This window comes from Sus scrofa, chromosome 3, assembly GCF_054392235.1.
Source record: "Sus scrofa isolate SSC_HxYL_T2T_F1_AM1 chromosome 3, Sscrofa_HxYL_maternal_Yorkshire_Landrace_v2.0, whole genome shotgun sequence".
Lineage (NCBI taxonomy): Eukaryota > Metazoa > Chordata > Mammalia > Artiodactyla > Suidae > Sus > Sus scrofa.
Genome location: NC_139385.1, coordinates 12,544,975 through 12,568,952, shown reverse-complemented (window position 1 = coordinate 12,568,952; position 23,978 = coordinate 12,544,975). Strand labels below are relative to the sequence as shown.

At 46.6% G+C, this 23,978-nt stretch overlaps 1 long non-coding RNA gene across 4 annotated transcripts in view; it reads left to right on the top strand.

The window, feature by feature from the left end:
• Window positions 1–23,978, top strand: part of LOC102157493 (uncharacterized) — a 978,951-nt gene that overhangs the window by 780,806 nt on the left and 174,167 nt on the right. For all 4 annotated transcript variants that reach the window (XR_014840336.1, XR_014840342.1, XR_014840343.1 and 1 more), the window contains one exon: window positions 1,344–1,481. This is a non-coding gene — a long non-coding RNA (uncharacterized LOC102157493). The remainder of the gene's footprint in view (window positions 1–1,343; window positions 1,482–23,978) is intronic.

Below are 23,978 nucleotides of genomic sequence, written 5' to 3'. Positions count from 1 at the left end.
AATTTCCAAAGAATTATGCCAAATGAACTCTACTGCATGTTTTCGTGGAGTTAAAATCCCCCCCACCCTCTGGCTAAAGAAGTCCAAACTCATCTATAATGACAGAAAGACCAGGGGTTGCCTGGTAAGTGGCAGGGGTTTAGGAATGAGGACTTATAAAGAGACACAGGAAATTTTAGGGGGGATAGAGATGGTTAATATGTTAATTGTGGCAATGGTTTCAGGGATGCATATGCATGACGAAAGTTACCACGTTGCAGACAGGAATGTGTGCGCTTTGTTATATGTGGATTATTTCTCACTCCGGCTGTGTAAAACCTGATATAACCCAGTTCTGACCCCTTCTGATCATAGTGCACACATTTAACACCTGTATGGAAAACAATTTCGTAAAACGCATCATCACTTCTTACTATTGTTGTCATTACTATACAGATGAAAAGTAAAAGAATCAAACCCAAATAGGCAATGATCTGGCCGTTAGTGGCAGGTGGCGTTATTCCCTGATTTGTCTTTTGGAGACATGCCTGCTTGGAAATGTTACAGACGCACCTATCAGAGAATATCCAGTTCTGTGAGCGCAAATGTCTCCCATCAACCATTTGGCTAATGTTTATCTGCAATCACCAGATTTGCCTGTTGTGTTTGATTGACCTTTTGTTACTTGTGTTCGAAACAGAACAGCTAAATTCTGTAATTACTCCTTTAGGGACAGTTAATACATGCTAAGTGTTTACTAAGCCTAGGAAAGTGATAGATTGCTTCCGGTTAATACTTTTATACTCAAGGTTAATTATTGTTTTCGGATGATATTTTTCTAATTCATTAGCCTCCTTAATAAAGTTGGCAACTATTGGTTAGTTTAGGGGACAAGCCATTAACATGAGAGCTAGAATGTCAATGAAAGATCAATCCACTAATTTCTTGGTCAAAGACAATATGGGAAGACCCTATAAAATAAAAATGCTTATCCTGAATACCTTCTATTGAACTAAATGATACAAAAGGTATATGGTAAACAGCCTGGATGTTATTAACTCAGCACGAGGGAATCATCACAAAGGAGAGAGGGCCAAGGACGTTGTGTATGAAGAATTTGGAGAGTGGATGGGAGCATAGGATAACTGTTCCTCCTTGAATGTGATGAATTAGGCATAGAAATTTACAGGGATGGGAAAGAAGAAAGAGAGTGCAAAGGTTTGGGGCATTTCACAGATCTTCTCTGAACCTTAAATTTTCATGATATCCTCAAAAGATGATGCATTCCTTGTTCTGGAAGGGAGGGGAGAACATGCAAACCTCACACCAGGCTAAGCTGGCTTTCTGCTGATTGAATTCTGCAGACATCAATAGAGATGCATTTCACCATCTGGAGCAGTTTCGCGGCGTTTTTCCCAAGGAAGACAGCAAAGAACTGGTGCATCCCTTGAAGAGGGTTAAAGCGGAGCAGAGCCCAGTTAGAGACGTGGAACTCAATTCAGGTAAGAATTTCTGACACCATCCCTCAGAGCGATAGAGGACATTAATCAAGAATGAAAATCATGTAACTGAGAAAACTGCAGAACTTATGAAGGTCCTGGTAATATGGTGCCACATGGCTCCTTCATGCTTTGCCTTTTTATCTTCTACTTTTTTTTTTTTGTCTTTTTAGGGCCACACCTGCGACATCTGGTGGTTTCCAGGCTAGGGGTCCAATTGGAGCTGTAGCCACCAGCCTACACCACAGCCACAGCAACATGGGATCTAAGCTGCGTCTGCAACCTACCCCACGGCTCATGGCCATGCTTTGCTTTAAACAGCTATTTACTAAACATCGGCAGTGATCACAGCATGGTAGGAGGCACAGGGTGGGGAGAGAGAAAGAGAGTATGTGCCCGACATAGTTCATCTCATCACTCTCCTGCTGAAAAATGGCTTTGGAACATCATGGCTTAAGGTACAAAAAATAAACACCTGAGCAGGGATAAAAATTAGTTTATATTCTGTCCCCACTTCACCCGTTTCTCAGCATATATCCTTCTCCACTATCTAGTCTATGGATTTTGATGTATCAAGATAAGCATGGTGCATATGGATTTACTTAGTATCAACGATTAGATAGCAATATGAAACATTAGGTTCATTAATGCTCGTTGCTATCATGCACCCCCCCCAACATACACACATACACAATCTCAGTGACTCAGTGTAAAAAATAACTGAGTAATTGATCCATTCATTCATTCCATGCCCAGCCAGGATTTTCCTGGTTGGGTGCCCTTTTGGACATCTGTCCTCAAAATAGTGAGTCTGATTCACACTCTTGGTGAACATGTCTTCTGGAACTTCCTTCCAGCCTTCTGCTCTCTTAACTCACTGACCAAGAGAAAACAAGTGAATAGTCCTGCAGAAGATTTTGGAGGTGGCATATACATCATTTTGTCCATAGTCTGTTGGTCAAAACTCGTCACATCAGCCCATCTAGAAGTGAGGCTATAAATCTATCACACACCACCCCAAAGCATAGCTCCTGTACTTAGCTCACAATCCTGTGTGTTGGCAATTTATGCTGGACTTCGCTGGGCAGAGTCACATAACTTTTGGTGAGATTCTGCTGCTCATGGTTGACTGGCTGTTGGCTGGAACGATGGGGACGTCTCGGCCTTGAATCTCTCGTCCTCCACCAGGCTAGCCCATGCTTGTTCTGTGGCAGCTCAGACTTTTCTAAAATAGAGCAGGAAAAAGAGCAACATCCAGGGTGCTTTTTAAAAACCTCTGCTGGTTCAAGAAGAGGATGAATTTACGAATGAATGTACCAATCCAAAAAGTAAAAGCCGAAGCGTAAATCTCAACATAGACATGGCCTTGAACCAAGTAATAACATTTCTGGGATTCTATCTTAAGAGAATAATCTTAAAAGAGGGGGAAAAGTGTAATTTTTGATAATAAGCAATGAAGACCTCATGAATGCCTAACTACAAGGCAAAGGTTATGGAACCCATTCAGAGAACATTACACAGATATTAACATTGAGGAAATCACAAAAAAATGGATGTAGTAACATCAAAACATCTATGATTTAATAGAGTTTCAAAGCAGCACAGTATAAATTACGGCACTGTTAAGAAATGAATTTGTAATGTAGATGCCTTGCACTGAAATGCTGAGCATAAAACACTGACAAGTACTATCATTGCTGACCTGTGCGGTGGCTGCCCCAACAATTATTTAGTTTTGTTTTAATCTTTACTTTTCTTATTCTCCAAATTTTCTTTAAGGTGCAGTTATATTGATTTGACGGTGAAAAATAAACATTAACGAAGTGAAAGCACTAAAAAAGTGTTTGCTACGGGAAGAATGGGGGAGAATGGTCTCTGGAGGCCTGGGGCTTGAGATGGGGAGGATGGAGGGTGGATATGCAAGTTCCCCTCCCCAGCTGAGGAGCTGCCTCACCAAGTCCATCTTTGCCACCTTCCTGTGAAATGACGCCGAGCCAGGGGGCTCCACCTGCCTCCGGGCTCAGAGATGCCTTCTCAGCGGTGGTGGCACGTTTCCTCTGAATCACTCCCACTGTCCCTCCATCTCTTGCTATTAACGGGACTGGCTCTCTCTGACATGTTGGTCTGAGATGAGGGCACCAGGCTGAGCAGGACTGTCACCAGCACCTCGGTGCTAATTAGGAAAGGCACACTTGGTGGACAGAAAAAGCCCAGAGCCAGGAGGTGGTTATTGAGGAGTCCGCAGGCGGAATCTCAGCACCCTCTCTCTCTCCAGGCTTGCTTCCCCACCTCACCACCGGCAGGGTGCCACCGCTTGCTAGCAGTGGGCTCAGGGGAGGTCAGCCAGCCACCGTGAGATATTCATTCCCACACCGTCATCTTTACCTACATCTGGGTGCAAATGTTCAACTGCATTTAGACTTAAAGGTCCTGGAAGGCAGGGGAGAGTTTATCAGAAGCTTAACTCTGGTGAGCTCAGATCAGGGTGTTACACAAACATTCCCAGTAGGCCTGCAAAATACCGCCTCTTTACCCCTATGCAAACAGCAAGAAAGATTCAATTCCTAGTGTTGAGAAGCTCAAAGGGGAGTTCCTGCTGTGACACTGTGGGTTAAGAACCCAATTGCAGCAGCTTGGGGTCGCTGTGGAGGATCAGCTTCAATTCCTGGCCGGGGGACTCTGTAGGCTGTGGGTGCAGCCATTCAAAAAAAAAAAAAAAAAAAAAGGCTCAAAAGGAAATTTGTACAACAATCTCATTTATTGAATAGTAAAGAAGACTAATGATTTTGGGAGAATAATTACAACAGTGATATTATTAGTATAGCAATAAATACAATCATAACAATAGTAAGCAGATATGAAAAGGCTAGAAGATGAAAGACTTGCCAAGTAAATGAATTGTGTGGTCCCACGTTGGCCCCAGGACCAGAAGAACGATTGGGAAACTTGGAATAAGGTTTGTACATTAGAAAACAGTGTTGTGGAGTTCCCGTCGTGGCGCACTGGTTAACGAATCCGACTAGGAACCATGAGGTTGCGGGTTCGGTCCCTGGCCTCGCTCAGTGGGTTAAGGATCCGGCGTTTCTGTGAGCTGTGGGGTAGGTTGCAGACGCGGCTCGGGATCCCGTGTTGCTGTGACTCGGCATAGGCCAATGGCTACAGCTCTGATTCGACCCCGAGCCTGGGAATCTCCACATGCCGTGGGAACGGCCCAAGAAATGGCAAAAAAGACAAAAAAAAAAAAAGAAAAAAAAAGAAAACAGCGTTGTGTCCACATTAATGTTCTGGATTTTGATCACTGATATCCTAACCTATCCTGTGGTTAGGATAGAGGTAGCATTCAGGGAATCTGGACCAAGGGGATACAGGAATTCTATATCTGGAAAAATTGTTTTAACCAAAAAAAAATAAAAAAAAATACACCCACACAAGCCTAGTCCTGCTGCATCATTTTACAGATGAAAACATGAAACTCTCAGTCACTGGCTCAGAGTTGGAGGCCAAGTGGACAGCGACAGAGGAAGACCTCTCTACCCTGCCTCTCCATCCAGGTTCCACCACCTGCCATGAGTCAGGCCAGTGAGGTCCATGGATGAGAGCAGGCTCTTGTAAAATAACCCTCTGTCATTCTTTTTCTGCAGCGTAGTCAGACTTGGCTTAAAGACTGCAGAAGCATGGTAGGGAGGGTATGAGCCAATACCATGACCCGTCCAGGGCTTAGGCACCTCTGAGGACCAGTTCCCTCAAGGCACTGGTGTTTTCGAAGTCCATAGTCTACTGATGTCCTTGCTGCCTGAGAGAAACCCTCAGAGGGGCTGTGGGGAGAAGGTCACTGCAAGGTCATTGGACAGTGCTCCTTACATTGCTTTGCAAAATATCTAAGGGATGCTGGAGCTGGAGATGGAACAGGGTTCTGCCAGGTTCTTTCAAAGAGTTTGCTCCCAGCAGAAAAGGAATTCAACTCACTTTACAAAATGTTGGTCCTTGCTGTCTATCCAGAAATGAATGCTTCTGCCAGATAAATGGCAAACAAGGGGTCCCGGTTCCATGTCTTCATCTTTCAGACCAGTGCATGAGCTGGAGTTGAGGGGATAGAACAGGCTTCCCCATGGGGTCTCTCAGTGCATAAGGCTGCAGAGGGCCAGGTGGCCTTGTCCAGTTCAGACCAGGGGACCTGCATCCTGATAGGGTCTTGGGTTGGGAGGGGGAGAGTCGTATTTATTGTAAGAGCCGTGCCATACACTCACAATGACTTGTTCTCCTGGGTCTTCAGGACTCAAGTGGATTTCTTCTTAGTCGTGTCCATCTTTGGAAAGCAAATGTTTTTTACTTAGACTGTCAACAAATGTTGTTTTGCGGCTCCTTCCTATCTGGTGCCTCCAATTCCTGATTGTGTGTGTGTGTGTGTATTGGCTGGTTTCCTTTTGCCACCTCATTTATAGACATTAGTAATTCAGCTTTTCCCCTTTATTAAATCAGTTTTTATTCCCCCTAAAGAGGTTTCTCTTCAAAAATGGTCATCTCTTAGAGTTCCCATTGTGGCTTAGCGGTAATGAACCCAACTAGTATCCTTGAGGATGTGGGTTTGATTCCTGGCCCTGCTCAGTGGGTTAAGGACCCGGCGTTGCTGTGAGCTGCAGTGTAGGTTGCAGAGGTGGCTCAGATATGATGCTGCTGTGGCTGTGGTGTCAGTCGGCAGCTCCAGCTCTGATTAGAACCCTAGCTTGGGAACTTCCACATGCCATGGGTGTGGCCCTAAAAAAGAAAAAAAAAATTGTCTTCTCTTGATATCTACTGCTTCCTTTCCCCTTCTAGTTGTCCCTATAGGCTTATCACTTTCCAAACATTTCTCAGTTGAATTTCTTTCGTTGAGGTTCGGAGGGCAGGATGATACGTGTGTTAACTTCATTCCGTCTGGTCTGTCCGTATGTACAAAAGTGGGATTTGCAACCTCAAGTCAGTTGAGTGAATAGACTGTTCATTTACAAGTCCAGGGGCAACTAGCCCACAGACTCTAAGCGGCACAATGTTAAAGCCCTGGGGAAAGGGGCCCACGAGTCACTGCTTCTTGGCTCAGATCCATTTGTGCAGAACTAGCTGAAGTACAGAGTCTGTTTGGACCCCTTCCAAGATCACATGGTCGGATCACAGTCCTTCCTGAAGGCAGCTCGCTCTTGGATGGAGGTGAAGATGGACTGGGGCCATCATGAGCAACCTATTGGTAGCATAAGAGGATATTTGGTTCTGGACCTTTCCTGAGGACTCCACAGCCTTGCCCTTGTTGCTTTGAACATGGGCGTTGTGCACCCAGGCACCCAACTGGTGATGAGTGGACACTGACCAACATGTGCCAGGATCAGACCCAAGTACAGGTTACGGGCTGCACTAAGTAGTCTGCGACGGACTGACCCTCCCCCTTGCATCCTGGACAGATGCTCAGATCCCAGCCCACCAGCCTGCCCCCGAATCCCAGAGTCCCTGAGGCCAGGACCATGTCTCCTCTTACCTGCCTTCTCCAGGGCATGTCCCTGGAGAGTCTGTGGCTCTGGATCTGATGGTAATTATGACAATAACAGGCCTTTATTGAGTGTTATCTTAGTGCTTGACCTCTAATGCATACCACTCTTCCAGACAGAGGACCTTAACCCACTCTAACCTTCCAATCCAGTCAATTTAATTAAAATAATCTATAGAGTGTTGACTCTGTGTCAGATCCTGCTGATGCTTTTCTCTTCCAAAATTTGACTAAGCCCATTGCCTGCTTTCTGTCTCTTGTCCATCGCCCTGGTCTAACCCTTGCCTCCTCTCTGTCCCCCGAACAATGGTCAGGAATTTCTAACTTGCAGGGTCACCCCAGCTCTGTTCTGCCTTTTGCAAATTACCCTCCAGCTAGAGGGATCTTCCAAAACACCAGTCCTTTGCAAGATACCCGATCATCAAGCTCTCCAGGGATTTTCCGTCACCAAAGTGACACAGTCCTGCTCCTTCTCTGGGCTCACAAATCCCCCAGGAGGGGAGCCCTGTGTGGGTTCCCAACCTCCCTTAGCACCACCTACCACTTTGAACCTATGCAAAAAGCCACACTGCTGCCTGCATCCTACTGTTTCTCTCCTGCCTGGAGCTACCTTTCTCTTTTTCATTCTGGCTGATTCCTTCCCAACTTGCTCCAACACAGAGTTCTCTGGTGACCCAGCACATACACATTGGTGCTAGGACCCACTTCCCTGTGCGATAATGACCCGTGTGTCCTTCCTCAACTCTGAACTGCTGAAGGCAGGTCTCTATCTTAACTGTCTTGGTTTTTTATTTTTGTTTTCTGCTGTTTTCTGGCCTTTTGTGCCTAGCTTTCCTTCCTTCTTTCTAAAATTTTATTGGCGTATAGCTGACTTACATTGCTATATTAATTTTAGGTGTACAGCACAGTGAACCAAATATTTATATCAAATGTATATAGGTCATTCTTTTCACCATATAGGTCATTACAGAATATTGAGTAGATTTCCTTGTTCTATACAGCAGGTTCTTGCCAGTTACCTATTCTATATGGAGTAGGTTGTATAGGCCAATTCCCATCTTCCCAATTTATCCCTCCCCACCATGGTTTCCCCTTTGGTAACCATACGTTTTGATTTAGCAATCTTTGAGTTTATTTCTGTTGTATAAATAAGTTCATTGGTATCATTTTTATAAGGTTTTCACATATAAGTGATATCATATTGATATTTGTCTTTGTCTGTCTTACTTCACTTCATATGATGGTCTCTAGGTCCATCCATGTTGCTGCCAATGGCATTATTTCATTCTTTTTTAGGGCTGAGTAGTATTCCACTGTATATAGGGACCACATTTTCGTTATCCATTCATTTGTCGATGGATATCTAGGTTTTTTCCACATCTTGGCTATTGTAAATGGTACTTCAGTGGACACTGTGGTGCACATATCTTTGAATTACTCTGCTTAGGAAGTATTTGAACACACTTTACATTCCCTTTCTCTTTTTTTAAATTAAGGTATAGTTGAGTTCCAATATGCCGATTTCTGCCGTACAGCAAAGTGACCCAGTCGTACCTATTTACATTCCCTTTTTTTATCTTATCTTCCATCATAATCTATCCCAGAAGACTGGTTATAATTCTCTGTGCTATACAGTAGGACTCATGGCATAGCCATTCTAAATGTAATTGTTTGCATCTGGTACCCCCAAACTCCCAGTCCATCCTACCCTCTCCCCTTCCCCCATGGCAACCACAAGTCTGTTCTCTATGTCTGTAAATCTGAATGCACATTTTAAAAGCCTCTGATAGCACGTATTATGAATTCAACACAGCTTACAAACGTTTCTTTAAAACATTCCTATACTCTTCATGATGCAATGTACGCTGAACACATGGCATGAGCTGTCTTATACGCTTAACCTTACTCTCTAGAATGATCTTTTAAAAACGTGGACCTGGTCACACCTTCTCTGCCCCCGTGCTGGTTGATCACTGTGCTGGGGCCTTGCAAACACGTAGAGCTCTGCTTCCCATCAGTATGCTGTGTGAGCTGCTGCCTCAGCCTCAGAACTTCACCTGGTGGACTCCTCTTTGTCATGTAGGTGACAGCTCACCTGTCACATCACAGCTCTTCTCTGATGCAGCCTCTCCTCCCACCCCTGAGTCAGGAGTCCCTGCCCCAACAGCCCTGCTAATTTAAGCACAGCATGTGCCTCAATCTGAAATTATCTTGTTCCTTTGTATGAGTGCAAGTGTGACTGCCCACTGGCATGGAATTTGCGAAGAGCAGAGACTTGATCTTGTTCTCTGTCTCCTGAGCCCAGAGTACTTCCTGGCACACAGTCTCAGTGAATGTGCTGAGTATATGATTTATTCCTTCCTGTCATTCCATGAGCTACTTGCTATCATGATCCCCCATTTACAGGTGAGGGAAGAAAGGCTCAGAGAGGTTCAGTGAGTAGGTTGCACAGCAGTTCACCTGAGAAAGCAGGTCTGCTTGATTTTGCAGCCAGTGCTCTTTGTCTGACTACTGCACTAGTCCTTGCCTTACACATCTGAGAGGGCCTCCCCATCTCTGGTCAAAAGCTGCACAGTGTCTCACCCCTCTTCCTACCCGGTCCTGAGCAGCAGGAAGAATTTCTGCTTTTCTGCTTCACCACCTTAGGCTTTCTCTCTTTCCTCTTCTGCTTGGCTTGGCTGCACACACTCAGAGCTGCCTCAGGCCACTCCACAGTTTGGCTAGGCTTCCCTTTGGGGTCAGCCTGGCGTGGAGCCTCCTACCTCCTGGTCCTGCACCACTGTGTCCCTTTCCAGGGCTGGCATTTCCCAATGGCATGTGTTCTCCAATGCCTGTCTTGCTCCTTTAAAATGAAGTGTACATTTGAGAGGACAGGAGGCCTCCTGGAGGCCACGTTTGGGCATGTATTTAGGGAAAACACAGTGGCGTTTGCATTGGCAGTCAACTCCCCTCTTGCACAGAATGGCTGAATGTCACTGTGTCCATCCTATCTTTGGTCTCTACAATACAGATTCTAATTTTGCCTTTCCTCTGGGGGTTTTCACGATGGTCCTTTTCTGGCTTTCTTACCATAGAGAAAATAGTCTAAAACCCATTCGCTCATCCGTTATTCATTTCACACACATATCTCCAGCCCCAACAGAAGGTACCCCGTCGCTATGCCAAGCACTGGAGCGACACAGATGCCTGAGAAATGGCCAGTCTCTCTTCACTGCCATGGTCACCAGGGATGGAAAATGGATGATGGCTTCCCGAAGGGAGTAATAATTTTTATTCTCACCCTTGTACTAGATCGCTCACTCCACCATCTCGACCTCTTAAATTCAAGAGAGCTTCCCTCTGACCATGAAAAAGCACCTGAGGTTACATGAGAAACATTAGCTGGTGCATAAAGCTGTCAAACTCCCGAGAAGAACTGGCCCAAAGCAGACACTCCAAAAGACAAAGATTGAGGAGCCCACAGGAGATTAAAGGAAGCATTTTTCACCTTCCAGTGTGGAAGAATGCCCAGTAACGGCCAGAAAAAGACCCAAGGAGGTCCATCAAGATGACTTGACATCCGAGTCAAGGTAAATTAGGCAGAGGAGAAAGCATAGCGAAGAAGAAAAAAAACTGATCAAAACCCCACCTCCTAGACCCAAATGTGGTGATGACCTGACCTTTAACTGGGGGGCGATGGAGGAGGCCTCCCCTCCCCAGTGACCCAGGGGTAAGAAGCGAGGCAGGAGGGGTTCTGGAGTACCTTCAGCTAATCTGGGGGCTGTTTTTCCCACTCCTGAAGCCTGTGCCTTAACTTGCTTAGACTTGCTGCTTGCTTAGACTGCTTGCTTAGACTCTGCTTAGACTCGGCTTGTACAGGAACAAAGATCATAAAACCTGTCAATGCCAGGCGATTAAGCGCTGTGATTTTAAGGACTTCTCTCTTCCCAGGTTTTGCCACCTTCAACTGATGTTTTCACTCCACGAGGCAAGGATAAGAGAATGTGGGGGCCATCCAGGAGCCCCATAGTGTCACCGGCTCCGCTGCATGAGGGTCACACGAGAATTCTGAGACAGTGTTTTAAGCACTGGCTCTCTGTGATCCTTTGCCTTAGATTCCCATCCAATTAGGGCAGGTGTCTGCTCTCCCTGATGAACACCTATTCTAAGGTCCAGAATTTTTATTTTGATACCAAGAGAATCTCACTTCCCCGCAGGCTTGTACATTGATTCTATTTTCGGGAGGTAATTTTTACACTTGAAAGGCCCACTTTCACATCATGCTGTTGATCTGAAGGCACAACCAGAGCATAAAAGAAAGAGAGAGAAAGACGAATGGGTCTTCAAATCCACTTCTGGGGGCCCACGTCTCCCAAACAGCACGGTCAGTTACGTCGATGAGCACAAAGGCTGTACTTTTCCTCTTCAAGGAGCCACTGGTGAGTGGCCTCAGCGGAGGGCTGCGATGGGTTCTTCCCGTGTAGGTGTCCTGTCTGTAATTGTCACTAATGCACATTCATTAGATATTTCATTAGCTAAGCCAAAAACCTATATCCTAATCTTTAGCTGAAAACATCTCTGAATTAGATCATGAAAATTAGAATAAAACTCATTCGCCGGTGGCAATTAATGAGTCATGACTAACGAAGGAAGGGGGAGGCAGGCGGGAGAGGGGGGCTTTCCTTCTACGCTGCTCATAGTTAAGAGGCAGGGAAATTACACGGCGTTTTGTGAGTTTACTGGAGCATGAAGCCATCACCGCTGTGAGCCACCAGACTTCCTGACCCAGATCTTGGGCTTCTGGGTACTGCTTCCCTTTCAGCATTCTAGGGGAAGAATTCCAAATGTGGGGAGTGGAAAACCATCCTCAGGGTAGAGACCTAGCCTTCCACTGGGGGTGTCTTTGATGATGTGCCAAAGGGAAGATGCTTTACCTTCTACCAGGTATGGAGGAGACAACCACTGCGGTATGCCTCCAGTTTGCACTTCCCCCACAAAGGGAATCGAAAGGTTAGCTGCTTGTCCCTGGTCACACAAGTAATGCCTTGAAGGATGGGGACACCACTCCAGCCTCCTGACTCCAAATCCAATGTTCTTTGCTGTAAACCACGGTGCCTGCCAACCCTTAGCCAACAACTCATCCATCATTTTAATACCTACTCTATGGGAGGTGCTTGGCCGATGATACAGACAGAAAGAAGGGTAACATGGGGTCCCTGCCTGCCAGGAGTAAAGCATCATGGGGAGACACTGCCAGGCCACAGGCATTTAGAAAACAATGTACTGTATACCCTGTTAGAGGCATGCAGACAGTACCCTTGGCATATAGAGGTCACAACCCTTCACTGTCTGGAAAAGTCTAGGAAGGAAATAGCTCAGAGATTTTAAGCATGGAGTCATTCATTCATGTCTGAGATTGGATGCACCTTAAAAAATAGTCTCTCAGAGAAGGAATTGAGGAGTTCCCTGGTGGTGCAGCAGGTTAAGGATCTGGCGTGGTCCCTGCTATAAATAAATAAATACAATAAAAGAAGGAATCAAGGGCAAGAAGTTTATTCCGGAAGGATGTGAACATATAAAAAAAAGAATAAGGGACAGAAAAAGGGAAGGAAAATCAGCCTATAAACTTGTGTAATTAAATTAGGTATCAAGTCATACTTTGTGCATAAACTCTGAGAACAGGTGCCAAATGAGGGTCTCAGAAGCATCTCATCTGAGGGGTGAGGGAACCAGGGTATTTGTGCATCCACTCCCAAGTCAGGGTTGGGTTCTTGGCATTTCAGCCCTCTCTGGCTTGGTGCAAGCCCCGAAGCACAGACAGAGGCCCTGGCAGTTGCAAGACTGCTGGACACCCGAACATGTGTAAGGTCTGAGGCTTAGAGTTGGGGCCCTGGTGGCATCCGCTCCAGTGGGGAGAAGGGGCCTGCCATTGCCAGCAATGCAGAGATGTGGAGACTGGGGATGATGGTGTGTTGCAACCAAAAGAAATAGCGAAACATTTGAAGCTTACATTGCAGGAAGGGGGGGGGATAAACCGTAATAACCTACCCATCAATTTCAAAAATATTTCCCAAACTATTTCTCTCCATTCCACATCATGGTAATTGAGGCTGGAGTTCTTCTGCTCATGTGGGTGGCTTTGTACACTAAGTGATGACCACTTTGCTTCCTGGTTTGTATGTGATTCCAATTTTACCATATCCTCGCCAACCCTTGTTGTTTCTGCCTTTTGAATACTGCCATCCTAGTGGTGTAAAGTGGTCCCTCAATGTGATTTGAATTTGCATTTCCTGATGACGAGGGATGTCGAGCATCTTTCCATGTGCTTATTGGCCATTTGCCTGTCTTCTTTGGAATAATGTCTATTCAGATCCTTTACCCACTTGAATATCCAGTTATCTTTCTCTTTTTGAGTCGTGAAAGTTCTTTGTATATTGGACTTTTATCAGGTATATGATTTGAATACATTTCCTTCCATTCTGTTGGTGTCCTCTGAAGTCCAAAATTTTTAATTGATGAAGTCCATCTTTTCCTTTGATCGCTTATGCTTTAGGTGTCCTGGCTAAGAAAGCTTTCCCTCTTTCAAGGTCATGAAGAAGTACACTTATGCTTGCTTCTAAGAGTTTTATAGTTTCAGCTCTTATGCATCAGGCATCATTCCACTTCAAGGTAATTTTTGGTATGGTGTGAGGTTAGGGTCCAGCTTCATTTTTTAGCAAGTGGCTGTTCATCTGTCTTAGCACCATTTGTCGAAGAGCTCTTCTTTCCCATTGAATTCTTCTGCCACTCGTATAACTCCTAGTAGATCAAGCCCCCTGTGATTCTCTCCATTGGGTGGGCTTCTACAGTTGTCAGGCTAAATGGTCAGCTCAGGGACAAATCTTTGGCTCCCCCATGAAGTTGGGTGCAGGGCTATTCAACCTCTCTGGGTGGGTACATGAATTGAATCCTTCTGGAAATTGCTGCATGGAGACTACGCTCTTCTGAAAATGTTTCCCCTGGAGGTCCCAAGTTTCCTCAATAGCCCACACCAACATGAATTGTGTCTAATGAAGTTTCATAAAATCAGGGTGAGGCATTCTGGCCGTGGTACAGTGGGTTAGGAATCTGACTGCAGCAACTTGGGTTGCTGTGGAGGTGTGGGTTTGATCCCTGGCCGGCACCATGAGTTGGGGGAGTCCAGCATTGCCGCAGTCAGTGAGATCAAGGAGGCAGGGCAGATTTAAAGGCTATGTCAGGGAGAGCCAGGCAAGGAAGGGGGAGGAACAATGTTCAGAGGCAGACGAGCTTGGCAGTAGGAAGGCTCTGAGGCACAGAGTCAGGGAGAGGAAGATGAGGGCCATGGAGGTGGATACCTGAGAGGTGGTCATTGATCAGCTTGCCGTGGAAGGTAGGTTCCAGAACCCTACATATGCTGGAAGATGCTCTGGGAAGGCCAGTGGACTAATAGGGCAAATAAAAGCAGCCTTTGCCTCATCCTGGCAACAGACTGTTAAAATAATGGGTTTATGTTTCAGAGGCTTCTTTCCCTGTGTTTGATCAATAAAATATTCTTAGATCAATACAAACGTAGTTTCACTGCTGGCAGCCATTTACAGCGGACGGTGAGGGAGTCCCGCCCAGCGAGCTCAGCTCCAGCTCATCCTCGGAGCCCGCGCTCTGCTAGCAGTGGGCTGAGCTCCTGAACAGAGAGGATAAGCAGATAAGATTACCAGCCAGTAAGCTCGATGTTGGCACCAGCGTCTTGGTGTCTGCGTTCATCTCTTCAGCGCAAGGCTTTCAGCAGAAAGAATTTGGCTCTCCTAAATTTGTTTTTAAAACGAGATAATAAGAAGAGTGGAATTGCTGATGTGAATTTAGCGCTTCCCATGTGCCAGAAACTCTTCTAAGCTCGTTTGTTCTGTGAATTCACTCCTTTGAATCTGTCCTAGACCCAAGGGCATGACCCTCTTACCACCTTCATCTTTTTGATGAGGATATGGAGGCACAGAGAGGTTGAATAAAGGGCACCAAGGCACAGAGCTGATAAGGAGCCAGGCTGGGATTCGAACCCTGGAAGTCTGATTACAGAGGCTCTAAGTGCTGGACTGAGACCTCCCTCCATCAGGGTATTACCTGTAGTCCCTGACGTTTATTTATTAGATGCCAGGCACTGTGCTTTTTACTTTCATGTAGTTTACATTCTTTATTCCCCAGAGCCTTTATTTTAAAAATGAGAAACTGAGGCTTAGAGGAGATTAATAACTTGCCTGAGGTTTTATTGCTGGGAAGCAGCAGAGCCAACCCTTGAACCCAGGCGTTCTGAGACTCAGTCTGCTCTGCTCCGTGGTCGTGTTCAGGGAGGCAGCCAAGTGCTAGGTGCATTTCCTTCTGCTTCGGCGGCTACCTGGGTAAAGGGCCAACGATGTGCACCAGGGGAGCTAGAAGGAGGGAGAACCCCCGAGAGCAGAACAAGTGAAACAGAGGCCCCCGGGGACCCCCAGCAATGGGAGTGTCCAGCTACGTGGGGTGGGACTCCTTGGAGAAAGCCCATCCAACTCAAGGTTCTGCTCATGCCATGGCTGTGCTGCCCACCTGCTGAAGGACCTGAGCGCCCCCCTGGCTGAGAAACAGATAAGCCTGAGTTTGGTTCTCAGACGTTCTCTGAGCCCTTGCTTTTACCGCTGACACTGGCAGGGCTCTGAGCTGGTGTGACTCGGGATGACTGGTCTGCTTTCTAGGTGGTTAACCTTCATGAATATAGAGCAGGGAGTGAGCCAAGAACCCTGGGCTGGGAGCTGGAATGCAGGGATTCTGGTCCCAACTTTGCAGTGTGCACTTTGGCAAGTTCACTGGGTCACAGTGTCCTGTTTCTGAAATAATGAACTTGGACCAATCCATCTCTGAAGCCTCTCCCAGCCCCAACACTGCAGGAACCAGTGGAAAGAGGGAAGGCCAGGGCTGCTGAGATAAGAGATGAATCTTTCATTCTGCAGTATTTATTGAAGGCCCATCATGAACTAGGCAGAGCCAGCATTCCTTGTTATCCTTGTGAAGCTTAAATTCTAGTGATTTGTGAGATGCCGAATTCATTCATTCATTCATTCATTCATTCAGGGAGCACCTACCCTGGGACAGGTGCGGGGGCAGATACTGAGGATTCAAAGAGGAGAAAGACCAGGCCCTGCCTTGGGAGCACGGACTTTTAAGCAGGGAGGTGAGGTGTTCAATCAGTACATCACCACGTTGAGGTTGCGACCAAAGCCATGCTTGTTCTAAATCCATCCCAGCATCAGGTGAGAACTCACCAGAGAGCAGGATTTAAGAGCCACAAGCGAAGTGGGACAGGAGAGGAAGGCAGGAGGCCACAGGGCAGAATCCCGTGGCTTGGGACAGGGACCCACAAGGTGCCTTCCTTGAGCAAGTGTTCATGACGGTGACAGGTGAACAAAGGGGGCTCAGACAGAGCAGACCTTAGCCTGCTGTCTCGAGGAGCATGGGGCAATATGCCAGCAAGGTGCCCTGATTTTCTGAAGCTCAGCAAGCTGACATTCGATGGCAACCCATCTGCTCCTGTCTCCACTTCTAGCTGGACCTTTGATTTTGCTGCGTTTCCCCAGAGCTCCAGTCCCCTGGGAGGGGGCGTCCTGGGTTGCCCCCCAGCCAGCCTAGGCATCCTTCACCCCACTTCCTGGGTGCCGGAATTTACTCCTGCTCCCCGTGACCTCACCGAGGCATGACTGAAAGCTGTGCCTTTCGCTCTGCCTTCTCAGCATCCTTCCAACTTCCTCCTCCAACTTCCCCTTCCCCGAGGTTCCATATCGCTTTGGTCTCAGCTGCAACAAACGCTGACACCTTCATCGAGTGAGGGACACAGGACCTTTCGCAGGTCATCATGTCCCGTCTGCAGACCTCAGGGTCTCCACCTGTAAAATGAAAATAACTTCATCTGTCTGGATGATCTGACAGAGCCGTCCGCTCCCTTATTCTCTATGGATTGAAAACCAAATGCAATTCACAGGGAATAATAGGCTAGTAAGTGTTATGAATGGCGGTAGTAATCATGATGAAAATAGCATAATATACCCCAGAGCAGCGAGAGGGGGAGATTTAGCACCGTGTCTTTCTACATTGAAAGATACAAATCCGCCTGAGACTCTCATGGGTGTCCAGTGTCGGGAGAGCTGCTTTTGGGTCCCTCATCTCATTGAAACATCACCTCATTCCTTTGCCTTTATAACTGGAGAGACTTGGGCTCTGGGAAGTGATCTATTTTACGCCAGGACACCGGGCTTCAGTGAAGGATCTGGCTCTTTAAGCCACAGTTACCCAGAGCCCTAAACTCTCATCCACAAGGTCTCTGGAAAAATACGAAGAGTGCTGTGCCCCTACCTTTAAATACAAACCCGCTGCTTTCAGACCCAATTAGGAGCAGGTAATTACCTGTGGGAAGTGGGGAGTTAGGCGGTCTACAGGATCGAATAGAGTCCGTGAGCCAGTCTTTTCTAGTTATCAATAAAATGCTACAATGAAATCATTATTTGGCAACGTGTTTATGTAATAGTTCATCCCACAGGCCCAGCGTGGAACGTAGCCACAGTCACCTCTGTAACATTGTGTGTTTGTGCCGCAGCTTCACGGCCTGGGTTTGGCAGAAATATGCCCGACTAGAGGGTGAGCCAACTTTCCCAGACTTCATAAAGAGGACAGTGTAATCTCATAGTCCTCAGCCCTCCCTCCCCTAGAGGCTCAGCTTTGAATGGTCCCCAAGATGATCCTGAGCGAGGCAAGCAGCATTTCCACTGCCTGAGTTCCAGGGCTGGAGGCAGGAGGCATGAAGCAAGCTGTTGTCGCCAGGTGTCAGGTGCACAGGAGGGAGCCCCTGGCATCCTGTGCTCCCTGGATCTGCCGAGTCCAGAAAGACTACCTGGGTGTTCAGCTCAGCCTTCCCATCCAGCCCTGCAGGTAGTGCCAGGGATGGGTGCCCAGCTGGGCTCGAAGCCTGCTTGGGTGAGGTCGGCTATGCACAGTCCAACCTCTTCTCCTGGGACCAGGTTCTGGTCCCCTGTGACACCTGTGACGGTCATGATCCTGCTGCCTTCTGATTCTGAGTCTGGTCTCTCTCCTGGTCATGTGTACCTGACTGAACCACACCTGAGCGTGGTGACCTTTGATCTCCATGGACCTGCTGCTGCTGTCCACATCAGGGCCAAGAAATAGAAGGTCACTACTTCCTGCCACACCCAGCCTGAGCCACCAGGGTCCCAGCATGCCTCCTGTGAGAGCCAGCGGGCCCTCCATGCCTCTTCCTCCTGCTTTGCCAGAGTAGTGTGGCTGCCTGCTTGAAGGACCTTTGAACGTCACTGAGTGAGCAAAGGACACTTGAATGCTGCCTGGTCCTTCCTCCCCTGGGGCTCTTTTAGTCTTGGCAGCAACGTCCCGTCATTTCACTTGTTCCTTGAAACAGACATGTAATCGAGCATCCAGGTGGGCTGACGCGATGGCAGAATCTTTGCTACCACATGAGACAGTGGCTGTAGTTCTGGGATCTCCCCTGAAAGGCAAGAGGAGTTGGTTCAGGCTCACAGGAAATGTGGGGATGTTAACACCTTCCTGCAGGCAGGGAAGTCAGGTGTGATTTGCCATTAGCTGGAAGTTCTCCACTTGAAGCCCCACCTTAGTCAACTGCAAGGCGTGATGGGCTAAGAGATGCTTGAGCCGGCCCCTGGCCGTGACACAGTCCTCAAGCTTCATTCCCTCGCTCATTAGTCCTTGAATCGGTGAACTCAGGAAAGCCGTTGGTCCTGCCCAATGGGGATGGGCATCAGCCGAGCCTTAGAGGGCCCAGATGGAAGGAAAATGTCAAAGAAGGGGAAATCTGGCCCTTCCTGCCAGACTGCCAGAGCCAGGACCTCCCTGCTCTCAGAGCTCCTGGTTCTTGAGTCTTCAAACCCATATTGGAATTCTCATTGTCCACTTCCCCAGTTCGCAAGCCCTTGGACACAGACTGAATGACACCACCAGCCTCCCTGGGTCTCTGGCTTTCAGGTGACAGACTGTGGGACTTTCAGCCTCCATAATCACATGAGCCCATTCTTATAATAATGAAATAGATATAGATTCAGCGACAGACACAGACACAGCTACAGATATAGATACAGAGACAGATACAGTTATAGATACGGATATAGATACAGAGACAGATATAGATGCAGATATAGATACAGATACAGATATAGTTATAGATACAGATACAGGTATAGATGCTATTGGTCCCGTCTCTCTGGAAAGCCTTGCTTAGAACACCCCGTGTGTTTAAGGGCTTTCCTTACCCCACGGCCATCGCATCACCCAAGCATCGAAGGCCATCCTCAGGGGACCTTGCCTAAGGAGAGAATTTGCCCTCTGCTCGAACATAAAGCAGTAGGAAAATGGTGAGCCTTGCAATCTGGCTCGGTGCTCACATCATGCGGGGCCTGCGGGAATTCTCAACCTAAAGAGGTTTGCAAAGCTGCTTCCGTTCAGCCCCGAACACTGAGGTGGGGAGGAGAAGCTGGGAAAACATGAAGTTCCGCACAACAGGAAGTCACGCTAGAAAGCTGTGAAAATCATGTATCCTTTTGAGGCGTAATGGTTTTAATTTTCTCAGGCCCTGATCTCCCTGGCAACAATTTAGAAGTGCATAAGCACTCATGAATCAAAGTTGGGCACGTCTGCGTGTTTAATTATGTGTCATTGGATGGAAACCTTCCTTTTGATCTTAGCGTTTAAAGGGTTTTACGCTTTAACAATTACATTTTTTTTTTCTCCTCCCAAAGTCAATGTGGGTTATTGAATAGTATCTGCATGGTTGGGGGTTGGAGAGGATGCTGAGAAAGCCAGGGGAGATTTCTGCTCTGTCGGGGATGGAGGGATGTGCTGACTGACCATATGCTCCTATTCTTGGGGAAGGAGTGAGCTGGGGAGACTGCTTCCCCCACCACTGTGAGGGTCCCTGTCGACAAGGTCCCCGGCCCACTCCAGAGGACTCTGGGCCAGCAAAGACCAGAACTTAGATCTAGGCCAGGAGAGGGTCCCTTACCCTGTTCAAAAATGACTCCTGGAGTTCCCACTGTGGCTCAGCCAGTTACGAACTTAACATAGTTTCTGTGAGGATGCAGGATCGAGCCCTGGCCTTGCTCAGTGGGTTAAAGATCTGGTGTTGCCACACGCTGCAGCATAGGCAACAGAAACAGCTCGGATCCGGTGTTGCTGTAGCTGTGGTGTTGACCACTAGCCTTGGGACTTCCATATACTGTGGGTGCAGCTGTAAAAAGGAAAAAAAAAAAAATGACCTCTGAGGAACCTCCACGTCTCCCCAGTGACAGATTGATTCTAAATTGATTCTGCCTCCAGAACAGATGTGAATGGCTGCCTAACACTGGATATCAGTTGACCATCAGAGACAAAGGGAAGGCTGTTTGTCTCCCATAGAATCGGCATTGCTTTTCCTTCCTTTTCCAAACCTTCTTTCTCTTTCCTTATTCCCTTCACCCCTCCTTTCCACATACAGTACATTTCAGTGATTCCCTTGAGTCTTCTATGAGAAGGTGCACATATAGAAAAGATTTGTTAGGAACTCTTGAGATTTGGATTTGGAGAGTCCTCGTTCTTTCTGTGAGGAATTCGGGTGGGCTGGAAATACCACGGTGTGGACGCCAAGTTCATTATCGTCTCCTCAAAGGAGCTGACCTCAGATGTTTGTTCGTCTGCATATCCACTCCCACATGTACCCTTCTAGTTAACATTATTTGCCGATTCTGGATATTTATTTATTTATTTAGTCTTTTTAGGGCCTCACCTGCAGCATATGGACGTTCCCAGGCGAGGGGTGGAATCAGAGCTGCAGCTGCCTGCCTAGCCCACAGCCATAGCAACGCCAGATCCAAGCCACGTCTGTGACCTACACTGCAGCTCATGGCAACACCAGATCCCTAACACACTGAGTGGGGCCAGAGATCAAACCTGCATCCTCCTGGTTACTAGTCAGGTTCATTATTGCTGAGCCACAAGGGGAACTCCTATATGCCGAGTCTGTAGCCAATGTCTTAAGTCTCTGAGGCCAGACTGTTTTTTCCTGCCTCCACTATGTACAAATTACTCCGCCTCACTGTGCCTCTGTTTCCTTGTCTGTAAAATGGGCATGATAAATCCTCATTGGCTTAAAATGAAATTTTAAATGGAATCCTTTAAAGCGCTTGGCTTAGTTCCTGGATCAAACAAACCACTCCTAAATTTAGTGCCTTAAACAGGGTTTGTGGCATTTTTCTATAAAGGGACCTATAGTAAATATTTGAAGCTCTGTAGCAAAGGGCCAACTCTGCTGTCATCATGGGAAAGCAGATCTAGACAGCACATAAACAATGGAGTGAGGCTCTGTTCCAGTAGGACTGTAGTGACAAAAACAGGAAGCAGGCCAGATTTGGCTGATGGGCTATAGTTTGCCAACCTCTGACTTAAAACAACAACCATCTATTTGCCTCCTAGTTCTGTGGGTTGACAATTTGGATGAGCACCCGGCATGCGGTTTTCCTGGCCTTGGCAAATCTTACTCATGTAGCCACAGGCAGCTGCTGGGCCAGCTGGGGCTGGCTGGCCCAAAATGGCCTCAGCTGCTCCTTGTGGTCCTTCCTCTTCCAGGAGGCTAGCCTGGGCTTGTTCAAATGGAGGTTGGGCAGGGCTCCCAGAGACTTTGCACAAATGTGCAAAGTCTCCTGGAGCCTAGGCAGGCTTCTGGCACAGTGTCTGTCACTTCTGCCACATTACATTGGTCAAAGGAAGCCATAGTGCCTGCCTAGATTCAACGATTCGGACTGACTCTATCACTTGATGGAAGAGCTGCAAATTCACACCGCGAAAGGCAATACATACAGCTAACAGCATGAACCTCATCTGTATCACAGTCTGTCATAGGAAGAGGAGAGATTATAAAGTCCTAGCTTTGATGCTAAGTGTTAGCTAAGTCTTAGCTTTGAGATGCTCACCATCCAAAATGTCAAATAACAATAACAATGAATAAAAAGAGGCAGTGACTCTGCCGCTTGGGTTTCAGAGATCCCCAAATATAAGCAGCTAAAACACAGAAGATAAAAAGTTCTGGTGAGTTTATGCGCCCCATAAAGACTGTATCTCAGAGGCCTTCAAGACAAAACCTTATTACGTAGTACTCCAGGCTCCTGACACTTGAGCTGAGGGTGACATTCGCCCTGAATCTTGTGGTCAAAGATTCTTCACTCTCCTGATCTCTGGAGGAGAGAAAGCCCTGGTATTATCTACCCCATTGATTTCTTTAGCTCAGTGACACTAGCAGAAGGTCTACAGGGGCAGTTGTTAAATGGGAGCCATGAAATAGAAGCCATCAACTGAAACAAAAGAACAGCATTTCAGATGGAGACATCAGGAAGTGCAAAGGGCACGCCTGGCATGTTCGAAGAAGAGTTAAGAGACTGGTGCAGCTGTGTCGGAGTAAGACAGTAAGTCAGGAGCGATCGATGGGGTTCCAGAGCAGCAGTAGCTAGAGCCAGATGGTGCTATAAGGCAGTAGACTATAGGAAGATGAGTTAAAGCAGGAAGACCATTTAAGAGAGATGCTGATGGCTTGGTCTAGGATGTTTGAGGCTGGAAGAAGTGGTTGAATTCTAAATGTTTTGCATTTATAATAGGCAGGATTTATCATGATGCTAATTAGACAGAGTGAGCAAGAGGGATCAAGAACAATTCCAAGGTCGTTGACCTGAATGCCTTGAAAGGATGGAGATGCCATTTATCCAACCATACATCCATGCATCCTTGTACCCATGCATGCATTCATCCCTCACTCGAGCTTCCCATCCATTCATCCATCCGTCATCAAACAGCATTAATAGAGCACTTGACGCCATGCCAGGTCATGTGAACACATAAATGAAAGGTGCATGTTCTCCCAAAAGTCCACATCTCACTTACCTACAAAGTCTGATACTTATATATTTTCTATATTCTAAGTGTTCTACACATATTAACTCATTTATCCACCAACCATAAAAGGCAACTATTATTATCTCAATTTCATACGTGAGAAAATTGTCTTTAGAATCTGCAGACTCAATTTGACTCCTATTTTGACATTACAAAAATAGCCCTCGTTAGTTTACAGCCATGTAGATTTGAAAGAAATTTTTTCAGAATGATTTTTTTTTTTAGTAAAAACATTTCTTCCAGGTGGTATTGTAGACAGGAAAGACTATTAACCTAAAATTCAAGAACTTGGGTTCTGTGGTTAGCTGTGTGATTTTGGACAATTTTCTTCCCCTTTCTGGGCTTCACTTTTCTCCTCTCTAAAAGAGAATTATACCTAAAAGTAGTGAGGGAGGAGGGGGAACAGTGGTAGTAATGACTGGATGTAGCAGAATCAATGAATACAGTCGTGCAAGTTGTACACTGCACAACTTCCAAGCCATGTCCATAGACTAAATGTGAATGGGGTCACCTGGTACTGTTCAACTCGGTGACCTGTCTCTTAAGAGCCTTCTGCCTCTAACGACTGTAATTCGGTGATCGTTTTCTTCCATTCAGAAATGAAACTCTATTCTTTGTGTTGATGGGAGACCATATTTTCCCAGAAATATTTTCTAGCCTTTCTAAATTTGGGGTACAACTTAATGGCACTCAGAACTTTCCATGCAGAAAACAATCTTCTCCAAACTCCTTTAGCATCTCTCCTTGCTTTCAAAATTTCCCCAGAGAAATCTTCTTACTGTGGAGGAATTTTTGCCTCTAGGAACAGGCAGACCAATTTGAAATTCTGAGTCTTCAGAGTTAAATAATTTCAAGCCACACCCAAAGGCATTAGTGGAAAGGAAACCGCCATGGGGGCGCATAAGAAGCCTTAAGCAAGAGCAAGGTGGGTGATTCCTATATACCACAAGTTCCAAAGACCCAGGAAAGAGTAGTAATATGCTTCCCCACCTCCATTCTCATCTCCCTGAAATTTTTTTTTTATTAAAATG